The sequence below is a fragment of the Oryctolagus cuniculus genome, chromosome 4, assembly GCF_964237555.1.
Source record: "Oryctolagus cuniculus chromosome 4, mOryCun1.1, whole genome shotgun sequence".
Taxonomy (NCBI): Eukaryota; Metazoa; Chordata; class Mammalia; order Lagomorpha; family Leporidae; genus Oryctolagus; species Oryctolagus cuniculus.
Window position 1 is genome coordinate 143,133,425 of NC_091435.1, and position 12,302 is coordinate 143,145,726.

Consider the following 12,302-nt stretch of genomic DNA (forward strand, 5'->3'; position numbering starts at 1 on the left):
GTTAGGAGGTGGACTAACACCTTGACAGTAGGAACTCCATCTTGAGAAAGCAACCCCTCCCATCATGAGATTCTGTTCTGAAACTTTGATCTAAAACTTGGACGATAACAGTGTGCTGCATCCCACTTGGCAGAGCACAGAAACTCCCTAGCAGGATCGCTCAAGCTTAATAGACAGGCTGCACCTGGATTAATGTTAGGATTGCAATTGATACTGGTTTCACATAGGCCTTAGGTCAGCTTGATGCTAGCAGCCATGTATTCCTCCCTCCCCTCCTTGCGGTTTTTGCCTTTATAAACCCTATGGTTTTGAGCTTGGGGGTCGAGAGTTCTTCAGGGAGCGAGCACTCGCTCAGGTACAACGCTGGAGCCGGCGCCCATGTGGGATGCGGTGCTGCAGGAGGAGGCTTCCCCTGCCACATCACAACGCTGGCCCCCAAAGAGCCATTTTTAAAAATTCATGTGCCACTGGAAGGCATAATTTAAAAATATATATATTTCATTTAAAAAATCTTATGTAGGAGCTAGAGCTTCCATCTGCTGGTTCATTCTCCAAATGCCTGAAATACCCCCTGCTGTAGTTGGGTGGGGTTGGGGGGAGCCAGGGCTCCACAGGGTGGCAAGAACCCAGTCGTAAGGCCCAGCCCTGCTGCCTCCCAGCGTTCTCATTAGCACGAAGTCGCAGTCCGGTGCAGAGTTGGGAATGGACTTGCACATTCTGCAAGGACTGTTTGGCCTAACACTAGGCCAAACAGCTGCGCTGCATAGTCATTGTGACACTTAAAATGATATTTCCCTGTCAGTGTGATAACCAACTGATCCTGTTTGTTAAGCTAAGCCCCTAACAGGTGGTCAGGGTGTAGTGTGTCATCGGAGACCTGGGCTGAGACACCCACACCCATATTGTAGTGCCTGGGTTCAAATCCCAGTGCTGCTCCTTGTTCCATCTTCCTGCCAGTGTCCCCTGGGAGGCAGCAATGGTGACTCAGATGCCTAGCTCCCTGCCCGTCATGTGGGAGACCCAGGCTGAGTTCTTAGCCACTCTCCTTGGCCTGGTCCAGCATTGCCTGTTGCACACATTTGCTGCAGATCTCTGTCTCTCTGCCTTTCAAATAAACAAACATAAATTAAAAAAATAACTTCAAACACTTGCTGCTGCATTTTATATCCAAATGATTCATTAAAAATGAAATCCAGGGGCCGGCTTTGTGGTGTAGTGGGTTAAACCACCGCCTGCGGTGCTGGCATTCCATATGGGTGCCGCTTTGTGTTCCCGGGTGCTCGCTTCAGATCCAGCTCCCTGCTAATGGCCTGGGAAAAGCAGCAGAAGACGGCCCAAGTGCTTGGGTGACTGCCACCTACATGGAAGACCGGGAAGAAGCTCGTGGCTTTGGACTGGCTCAGTCCTGGACGTTGCAGCCATCAGGGGAGTGAATCAGTGGATAGATGATCTCCCTCTCCCTCCCTCCCTCCCAGATGGGGCTGTAAGAGGCACATTCTGCAAGGACGGTTTGCTTAGAGCTTGGCAGCAGGAGGAGGTGGCTCTCTGGCCAGCATGCCTCTTTGCTTCTGTTGAGGTAGCAGTTCTGTTAGTGTGGGGGCTTGAGCATTGAGCCTGGGTCAACATTCTGTTACAAACTCTCTTCTCCTATCTGCCTCTGTGGTTACCACCTTGCCTTTCTGAAACATATCATTTAAACTTGGCTGAAATTTCCAAAGCGAAGCTTCTAGAAAAGGCGCGAGTTCACATATTCCGTTTACAGGGTACACGCCCACCTTTGTTTTGCTGGGGCCTGAACTGAAGTTAAAATCGAGAACAAAATGTTTGCAAAAAAAAAAAAAGCATCTTAGATAACATCTAAGGCAGAAAAGTGGAGGAATATAGCCATGTGGGGGGAACCTTGCCCAGCCACCCCGACCTGGGATGGTCAGATAATTGTCTGGATTTGATTTTTTTCTGGAATGGTCACTTTGACAGGCACAGTCTCAACCAAGAGTGTTTTCATCTATAGAATCATTCTGCTTATTCGGCACCACATGCCCACTCCCATGGAGTTTGTTTTGTTTTATGACAAATTTGACCACAGATTTCCATTCTGGTTCTTCGTTTCCTGTTTTGAGAAAAAAAAGAATGGGCACTGGGCACAGTTGTAACCACTTAACAGACAGCACTTGGGAGCCTGTTAGTGTAGGAGAGTTCCAAACCTTCCTCCACCACAGTGATTGGAGTCAGCCTCCTAACGATGTACCGCAATGTGTTAGTGAGATCTGTAAGCCATGGCTGCCTACACTTATATCTTGCTCTGTTCATGGTGTAGAAACTGCTAGGTGTCTATTCCTTCCTTGTGAAATGGAGATAATAGTACCCCCTATTGAAGAATTGAGCTAGAAAATTGCAGGCCCAAACCTCCTTCCCCAAAGCTGAAAACCCTGTGGGGTGGGGGTTGTATAGTTTCGGTTCCTTATCCTTACAGCTGCACCTGTGTGAGGATAAGGGGCCGAAGCTGTGTAACCCTTGCCTCACCCGCCGTTAATGCATCAATCAATTCTAGGAACTCCCTGCACGTGCTTTGAGTTTCCCTTGGTGTGAGTTGATTTGCTAATGAGCTTCCCACGGTGTGAGGTGATTTGCTAGTCTCTGAAAACCCTATAAAAACCCTGACCCTGGACTTCTCGGGGCTGCTGTGTTCCTGCGTGTTCAGAGAGCTGCAGCATGCTGGGTCAACCCTGACCCTGGACTTCTCGGGGCTGCTGTGTTCCTGCGTGTTCGGAGAGCCCCAGCATGCTGGGTCAATAAACCCCTTGCTGATTGCATAAGAGTGTCTCTTGGAGTCATTCCTTGGGCGGCAGAAGCTTCTCGACCCTAACATTTGGAGGTCCCACCGAGACTTGGTCTGCTGCCTGTGGACGCCTCCAACGGATATCTCTCAGAGTAAGTAAAGGTGCCTATTCTTGTTATTCTATGTTGTGTTGTTATTCTGGTAGTCTGTGAATGCTCTAGGTCTGTACAAGTTTTCTGGTTATTGCGCTGGTGTAGTAGTAGCTCTCGGGGCAGGTGCATGAGCCCTCCCTGACTGTGGCCGGCAGATGTGCCCAGGGGCCACAGGCTATGGCCCTGGGGGACGCCCCAGGAGGGAAGGAAGACTGGGGACACCCAGGGGCTTCCTGTCGGGTAGATGTTGAGTCTGCATCTGTATTGCCAGCACAATCAGTATGGCCAGTGTGTTATTTTAGGGTTTTTTCGGACACTCTAATTGGTCATTGTGTGTTGATCTTTGTCATTGTCTCCCTGTTTGTGTACCTTGTATTCTAAATGGCAGTCTTTCTGTGCTTCTGAATGGCCAGCCCTTGGATTGGCCTCCGGAGGGCTCATTCCATTTGCCACTCATCCGCCGAGTGAAAGAGGCCATTTTTCAGCCTGGCTGTCATGGCTACCGGGACCAACAATCCTACATAATGGTTTGGGAGGACCTCTGTGAAATTCCACCTGACTGGATAAGACCTTTCCTACTGCCCACCCCTAATTCTCAGGCTCAGATGTCGACTATTGTGCTTCCCGTGAAGACCTCCTCCCTGTCACCGGCACCACCTGTTTTTGCCTGAATCCCAGGTGGATCTGATTGTCTTTGATTCCCCTCCTCCTTATCCTTCCACCCCTCAACCCTCACACCCTGTACCTTTAAATGCTCCCCTACCCTTCCCAGCCTCATCTGTACCCTCCCCGGACTCACCCCCATTTTCTGTTTCCCTGTCTGCCTCCCCCTCCTCCCCACCCTTGTCACCCCCAGAGGGAGGTTCTGCCCAGGGGACCCGAAGCCAGAGGGCACAGAGCTCTCAAGAGGTGGCTGTGACCCTCCCTCTCCAACCATACGGGCCTGTGGTGGATGATGGCCGGGGGAGGAGATGCAGGCATTACAGTATTGGCCGTTCTCATCCTCTGATCTCTATAACTTGAAAAAATAATCCCCCTTTCTCTGAAAATCCTTTGTGCCTCACAGGTCTTGTCGAGTCGCTGATGTTTTCCCACCAACCGACTTGGGATGACTGTCGGCGATTACTGAGCACCCTCTTTACCACCGAGGAGAGGGATTGGATACTCCTGGAAGCCCGAAAGAATGTTCCTGGATAGGACGGGCGACCGACCCAGCTCCAGAACATAATTGATGACTTGTTTCCCTTGTGCTGACCTAACTGGGACCCTAATACACATGAAGGTAGGGAGCATCTGTCTACCTATCGCCAGTCTCTAGTGGCGGGTCTCCGTGCAGTGGCTCGAAGGCTCATTAATTTGGCTAAGGTAAGGGAAGTAGTACAGGGACCCTCTGAATCTCCCTCAGTCTTTTTAGAAAGACTAATGGAAGCCTACCAGAGATACACACCCTTTGATCCTCAGTCTGAGGAGCAGCAGGTGTCAGTGACTATGGCCTTCATCGGTCGGTCAGCCCCAGACATACGCCATAAACTACAGCGTTTGGAGGAGCTACAGGACTTGACCCTGCGAGACCTGGTTAAGGAGGCAGACAAGGTGTTCCATAAGAGGGAGATGGAGGAGGAAAAGGAACAGAGAAAAGAAAAGGAAAGGGAGGAACAGGAAAACATAAGGGATAAAAAATGAAACCAAGAGTTAACTGAAATCCTGGCCACAGTAGTAGGTAAGACAGGAGCTCATGGCAAGGAAGATAGAAAGGAAAACAACCTGGGCCCATGGCGTCGTCCGCCCCTGGACCCAGATCGATGTGCCTACTGCAAAGACAAGGAACACTGGGCCAATGAGTGCCCCAAAAGGAAGACCACTCAGCTCCTTGCTCTGGAAGAGGAAGATTAGGGGCGACGGGGTTTGGATCCCCTCCCCGAGCTCAGGGTAAATAATAACGTGGAGGGGACTCCTATCAGTGTTGAAATAGACACTGGAGCAGTTTATTCCACCCTGCAGGCCCCGTTGGGTCCCTTAGCCAGCGAAAAATCTTTAAGGGGAGCCAACAGCAGCTGGTACCGAGCATGGACTACAAAACGGACTATGGACCTGGGAAAGGGTAAAGTGCAACACTCTTTCTGGTAATTCCTGACTTCCCAGCCCCTTTGATGGGAAGAGATCCGCTTACCAAATTAAAGGCTTGAATAACTTTCGAGCCTACTGGACCACGGGTGGAGTTCCTAAACCCCATGGTAGACACCCCAGTGGCCACCACACTGTCTATGTCAGTGGAAGACGAAGATTGACTCCACGAAAAATTAGAGGAGATGCAGGAATCAGAAATCCAATCTTGGCTTGCCAATTATCCCGATTTCTGGGCGGAAATGGCAGGATTGGGGCTAGCTACTTGTCAGCCCCTAGTAGTGGTCACCTTAAAAACCAGCACCATCCCTATATGGGTTAGACCCTATGAGCAGAGAAGCCAGAGAGAGAATTTGGCCTCACATAAAAAGACTACTTTCCCTAGGAGTCCTAAAGCCCTGTCATTCGGCTTGGAATACGCCATTGCTGCCAGTGGAAAACCCTGGGACACAAGATTATTGCCCAGTACAGGACTTAGGGGAAGTAAACGGCAGGGTTCAGGACATCCACCCTACTGTGCCTAACCCCTACAGCTTGCTGAGCACCCTCAGCCCTGAGCATACCTGGTACTCTGTGTTGGATTTAAAAGATGCTTTCTTTGTTTGCGATTACATGAGGACAGTCAACCATTGTTTGCCCTCGAGTGGCTGGATCCCGAGGAGGGAATATCGGGACAATTGACTTGGACACGGCTCACTTGCCAGGACATCCTGGCCGAGGAAGCCAGTATCCGCCGAGTTCTGACAGACCAGCCGCTATCTAACCCGGAGGTAACATGGTTCACAGATGGGAGCAGCTTTCTACTGGATGGTAAGCAGTGGGCCGGGGCGGCAGTAGTCGGTACCACAGACACCATCTGGACGGCCAGCCTGCCGGAGGGAACCGCAGCCCAAAAGGTCAAGCTGATCGCATTAACTGGCGGAAGGAAAAAGGGCAAATGTATATACTGGTACCCGCTATGCCTTCGCCATGGCCCATGTGCATGGGGCAATCCATCAGCAGAGGGGACTGTTAACCTCAGCAGGAAAGGAAGTAAAACACAAGGCTGAAATCATCCGCCTCCTAGCCGCTGTTCTGCTACCCTCTAGGCTGGCAATAATACACTGCCCGAGCCATCAAAAGGGGACTGATCCGGTGGTCCTGGGAAATGGGAGGGCAGATGAAGAGGCTGGAGCAGCCACTCTGCGGAACCCTGAGGCTAATGTCCTCATAGCAGAAGGAGGGGATGATCTCTCACCAGGACCCGAGGGAGAAACGTGGGAACAACAGGCAATCTCCTACTTGCAGCAGGTCCACCAGTTCACTCACCTCGGGGCGCAAAAGCTACAGAGCTTACTGTGAGACCAGCATTTTTCTTTATCACCTTCTGATAACAAATGCCTGGCAGAACGGTTCGCCAAAAAGTGTAAAGCTTGCCAGGCAGTAAGTGGTCATCCGACCCAAACACCAGACAGGAAGAGACTGAGGGGCGATAGACCAGGACAAGTTTGGGAAGTGGATTCACTGAAATCAAACCAGCTAGGTATGGCTGCAGATATATCCTGGTCTTCATCGAATCCTTCTCGGGATGGGTAGAGGCCTTTCCCACTCATAAGGAGACAGCCCTAATCGTTGCTAAGAAAATAATGGAAGAAATTTCCCTCAGTTTGGACTGCCTCAGGTAACTGGGTATGATAACAGACCGGCATTCGTGGCCCAGGTAAGTCAGGCTCTGGCCAGGGTACCGGGGACTACATGGAAACTGCATTGTGCCTACCAACCCCAAAGTTCAGGTCAGGGAGAATGAATAGAACAATTAAGGAGACCTTAATTAAATTGGCCAGAAATACTCCTTCCCCTCTCCCCTCTGCCCTTTACCCTCTCCCCTCTTCCCAACTCTACTTGTCAAATAAAATTGTAAAAAAATTAAAGAATTAAAAAATAAAAAATTAAATCTAAAGGCCATGTACCAGGTGGGAGGAGAGAAGGGAGGGGAGGGAGAGAAACTAGGCAGGGCCTCGATGGTAGGTGGCCCCGGGCGAGGGGGCGGGGGCCCGCCGGCCACGGATGGGGAGCCGACGGGAGAAGGGAGAAGGGGATAGGTGGCTTTAAAAAGGTCCATATTGCAGAGCAGCAGGTAAGGCCCAGGAGACAGGTAACCACCTGCCACCCGTGGCAGGAAAGCCATCCCAGGGCCGTGGGCATTAGAGGAGAGACTAACAACACCGACATTTTGTGCATGTAGACAACGCCTCCCAGGAGAGTTTTCTCTCCTACTCAACAGGAGCCCTCCTCCCCTCATGGGGATCCGCCACACATTTGGAGGTGCCTCCTCTCCCACTCTCTGGCAGTTGATCCCCCTTCCCCATGATGGAAACACCCTCCTACCTGCCTTTGAGTTGTTCCTGCTCTGAGACAGGTGACTCTTAACAAAGCCAAGGGCAACAACAGAAATTTGGGTCTTCTACACCCTCTCTTTTCTTCTACTGATTTTTATTGTGAAAAACAGCACATAGAGAAAAGCATATGAAGAAGGCGAATGTCCAGGTAACCACCTCCCGGCTCGAAGGAACATTGCACACTCCCCAGAAACTGGACAAGTGCTCTTCCTGGGCGGCATGCCTGTCCCTCCCCTGCACCAAGGTGGTCACCGTCCCTTTGTTTATGGCAATCATTCATTTCTGCACTTCAGAGTGACCCTGCCAGCTTTCTGGGTCAGGCTGCTCACATTCAGCCTTATGCTTTCCGGATTCAGCCATGAAGCTGCAGGTCGCTGGAGTTCATTTGCTATTATCGTCGTACAGCCTCCTGTTTTATGGCTAGCCCAGAAGTTATCTATCCTTTCTACGGCTGGGACACATACAGGATTGTTTTGTTTTTTTACTTTTGGGGTTTTCTTCCTTTGGACATGACTGCTTCCATGCTTTGTATGTGTCTGTTTCACCTATCATTTTAGTCTTTAGGTTGCTTTTGTGGTTTTGAGGAAGAGTTGTTTCGTTGTTTTCCATTTCTGCATATACGTTGTGAAGCAAGCCTTTTGTCAATCAAATTCCACTCAATGGCTTTTCTTCTCATTCTCAATTTTTTTTGTAATAACACAAAATCCCAATTTTAAAAAGATATTTATTTATTTGGAAGGCAGAGATAAGCCAGCACCGCGGCTCACTTGGCTAAATCCTCCGCCTGCGGCGCCGGCACCCCGGATTCTACTTCTGGTTGGGGTGCCAGATTCCGTCCGGTTGCTCCTCACCGGCCATAGTGGCCATTTGGGGGGTGACCCAATGGAAGGAAGACCTTTCTCTCTGTCTCTCTCTCTCACTGTCTAACTCTGCCTGTCAAAAAAAGAAAAAGAAAAAAAGGCAGAAATAGACAAGGAGCGAAGGAAGGAGAGGGAGATACAGTCCATCCACTGGTTCACTTCCCAAATGCCTGCAATGGCCAGGGATGGGCCGGCCCGAAGCCAGGAGCCAGGAGCTTCTTCTGGGTATCCCACATGGGTGCAGGGGCCCAAGGACTTGGGCCATATTCTGCTGCTTTTCCCAGATGCATTAGCAGGGAGCTGGATCAGAAGTGGAGCAGCCCAGACATGAACTGGCACCCATATGGGATGAGGGCGTCATAGGCAGCAACTTTACTTGCTATGCCACAATGCCAGCCCCGAGACCCCTATTTTAATGTAGTCAAAGTTATTATTCTATTCCTTGATTATTAATATCCCTTTACAGAATGTTTAAGAAATCTTTCCCTACCCTGAGTGTTCAAGGTATTCCTTTGGATTATCTTCTAAATATTTTGTGGTTTGGCATATTCTATTTAGATCTGAAATATATCTAGGACTGCTCTTTTTCAAAAAAATGTAGTGTGAAGTTGGAGTCAGCTTTTTTTATTTTCCTCATGGACACCAAATTGTGCCAGCATCTTTTATCAGAAAGATAATTCTTTCCTCATGTGCTACTGACTTTTTTGAAGATTTATTTATTTGAGAAATCAGTTACAGAGATGGAGAGATATCTTCCATCCACTGGTTCACTCTTCAGATGTCCAAAATGACCAGGTTGAAGCCAGGAGCTAGGAGCTTCCTCCTGGTCTCCCATGCAGGCGCAGGGGCCCAAACACTCAGCAGAGAGCTGGATTAGAAGTGGAGCAGCCAGGGCTCAAACCGGCACCCATATGGGATGTTGGCATTGCAGGTGGTGGCTTTACTTGCTACGCCACAATTCTGGTCCCTCTGCTGATTCACTTTTGTTAATAACCAAGAGTTCCATGAGTACATATGTCTGTCTCTGGACTCTACAAATATATCCAGTTAATTTTGTCTCCCTATTTTTATTTCATTGTATTCATTTATCAAACTCATCCATAGCACTATTGCATGCTAGGTTCTCATCTAAACCATACGTACAGGTGTGTGTATATGGGGACAGCATCTGGTACAGCAAATAGGACACTGCTTAGGACACTCTCGTATCAGAGGGCCTGGTTCTGCTAATTCCAGCTTCCTGCTAATTTACACCTTGGGAGGCAGCAGGTGATGGCTCACGTAATTGGGTCCCTCCACTCTTGTGGGAGACCTGGATTGAGCTCCTGCCTTCCAGTTTTGGCTTGGCCCAGACCTAGGTATTGTGTGCATTTGTGGAATGAACCAATGGATGGGAGATCTGTCTATCTATTGCCTCCGATTTTCACATAAATAAAAGTAAATAGAATTCTAAAGTACCTTACATGTTTGTGTTTGTTCATGTGTATATATATATTTATATGTGTGTGTATACATGTATTTAAGTACCTATGTGTGCATACACATGTATACATATATACGTACATATAGGTATGTTAGGCAGGAAGTCAGAAATGAGCTTATGTGTGTGACAAAGGCCTAAGGAATTGACATTTAAGTCCAGCATCTGCATCTCAAAGTCACCCCAATAACCTTCCAGGTGCAGCCCAGTATCTGCACTTCAAGGTCCCGCCCAGATCCTGATGACCTTCCAGGGGGTCCTGCCCCCTCTATCCAATAACCATCCTTCCTCTAAGGCGGGGCGATGCCAGCCAGGCTTCCCCTGTCTGATAACTTCAGGGGGGAAAACTCAGAAAGGGATTTTTCGTATTTACATCCAACAAGTCCTTTGTTCGGGAGGAGAAGGAGATGGGGAGGGAAGGCAAGGCCCATCCCTTAAAAACCCCAGCCTAAATGTGCACTACGTACCCTCTCTCAGATCCTGTCTGGAGAGGTGCCCATCTGTTCTTACAGAGTTCCCTACCCTAATAAGCCTTGCTATGTTGCTTGCCCCTGCTCTCTGTCTCACGCCTGAATTCTTTCTTGGGCAAAGACAAGGACCCTTTGCTTCTCCGGTAACAGGTACTTTTAAATATTTATGGAAAATGCAATTGAAATAAGAGTTTATCTCAGTGCAAAAGTTTTTGAAATCCATCCATAGAGTGTCTTGGTGGGTGGGCCACATGCCCACCCTAGCTTTTGGCTTCTAAAAGCCTGTGCTGTGTTTTTCTTTACTATCTCCCCTCTAGTCTTTACTAGTTCATTTCTTCTCCTTTATTTGGATTTATTTTGCCTCTGTTTCCCTGCTCCCCAGATCATACAAGACGATTGCTTAGGGAATTGATTTTTCAGCCTTTGTAATAACCAGCTTTGTCTGTGTCCTCTGAGTTCTGCTGTGAAATACATTCATCATCATTCAGCACAAATATTTTCTAATCTCATTTTGGTTTCTCCTTTACTTATTCAGAAGTTTCTTGATTAGTTTTCAGGTCCATGTGAGTTTTTCATATTCTCTTTTTCTAATTGATTTCTAGATTGATTGCATAATTTTCAGGGAACATATTCTGTATGATTTCAGTTCTTTCACATCTGGGGGACTTGTTCTGTGACACAATATTGCCAAGTATTACAAATGTGCATATATGTGATAAGAATCCATTTTCTGCAATTACTAGATTCAGTGTTTTGTATGTGTTTGCTATACCAGTTTTGCTAATGGTGGTGTTTAAATTTTAATTATTCCTCTTGCATCTTTTTCCTAGCAGTACGAGAGAGATAAAAAGGACTCGTTACAATTGTGAATTGGCCTGTGTTAGTGATGCCTTTTTTTACTGTATACAGTCTGATGAAAAATGTAGGTGAATATAAATTTAGAGTTGATTTGTCTCCCTGGTGAAGTAAACATTGAAAAAAATAATTCCAAATTGTTCCTTGATAATGCTTTGTGCCTGGACACCCACGTTAACTGATATTAATAGAATGACACCAGCTTTCCCTAGTGTTTACATGTTATATTTTTTCTTTCAACTTTTTGGAATCCATATGTTTTAGGTGTTTCTCTTGTAAGTAACATGTAGATTTTATTTTCAAAGTGCATTCTGGTAACGGTTCCCTGTTCACTGAAGCATTTAATGCACTTACATTTAATGGAATTGTTACAGGAGTCTTGGTCAGTTCCTGTCTGCCGGGGACTAAGAATGATGACAGAGAAGGGCGACGAGGGGGAGCAGAAGTAGGTTTTATTTGGGCCGGCGCCATGGTGTAGTAGGTAAAACCGCCTGTATTGCCTCCCCAGATTTGCTGGCACCGGGCAGAGCAGAGGGGCTTCTCTTAGGTTGTTTGTGAAGGTTTTATTGCCCCCTGTTATCAGGTCAGGTAACTCATTTGGTCCTGAGGAGAGAGAATTCTGGGAGCTTTCCTTGCAGGAAGGGCTGAGACCACTTGAAAAGTTCTCAGGGTCTGAGCAGGACTTGAAAGTGCGAAATGCTGGGCTTCTGGGGCTTCCAAAGCAGATGCTGGTTTCTTCAGGGCCCTCTCACACAAATAGGCTAATTTTTAACTTCCTGCCTAACAACCTGGCTGGTTAAGGAAGGTCTTGCTAACCTGACCAGTTGCTGAGCACTTGAGACCTGCTGCTTTCCCGTCTGGTCTGGAAGGCACTCTGGTGCCTTATTTCTTATTTCTAATGGTTTCCTTATGTCTAATGGTTTCCTATTTGTGTTCCCTAACTCTCAATCTTTTCATTTTCTTGGGGCAATCAGCAGATGGCAGGTTTCACACAAACACCTGGTTCTCATTCCCCTGGGGGCCTTTCCTAACTGCCTATGAACACTTTTAACTCCTTATAAGAAGTCGTCCATCTCACTATGTAGTGTTTTCCCCTATCTTTTCTTTCTCTCCTTTTCCTACTATTTTTCTCCGAGTTCTAATGGGATATAAAAAGTTTCCCCCATTAATTTAGAAAGTCCATGCTCCTTCACCATTTTAAAAA

At 47.9% G+C, this 12,302-nt stretch overlaps 1 pseudogene; it reads left to right on the forward strand.

Moving 5' to 3' along the window:
* Window positions 1-302: 302 nt before the first annotated feature.
* LOC138849534 (uncharacterized) lies at window positions 303-5,219 on the forward strand (annotated as a pseudogene).
* Window positions 5,220-12,302: the final 7,083 nt, after the last annotated feature.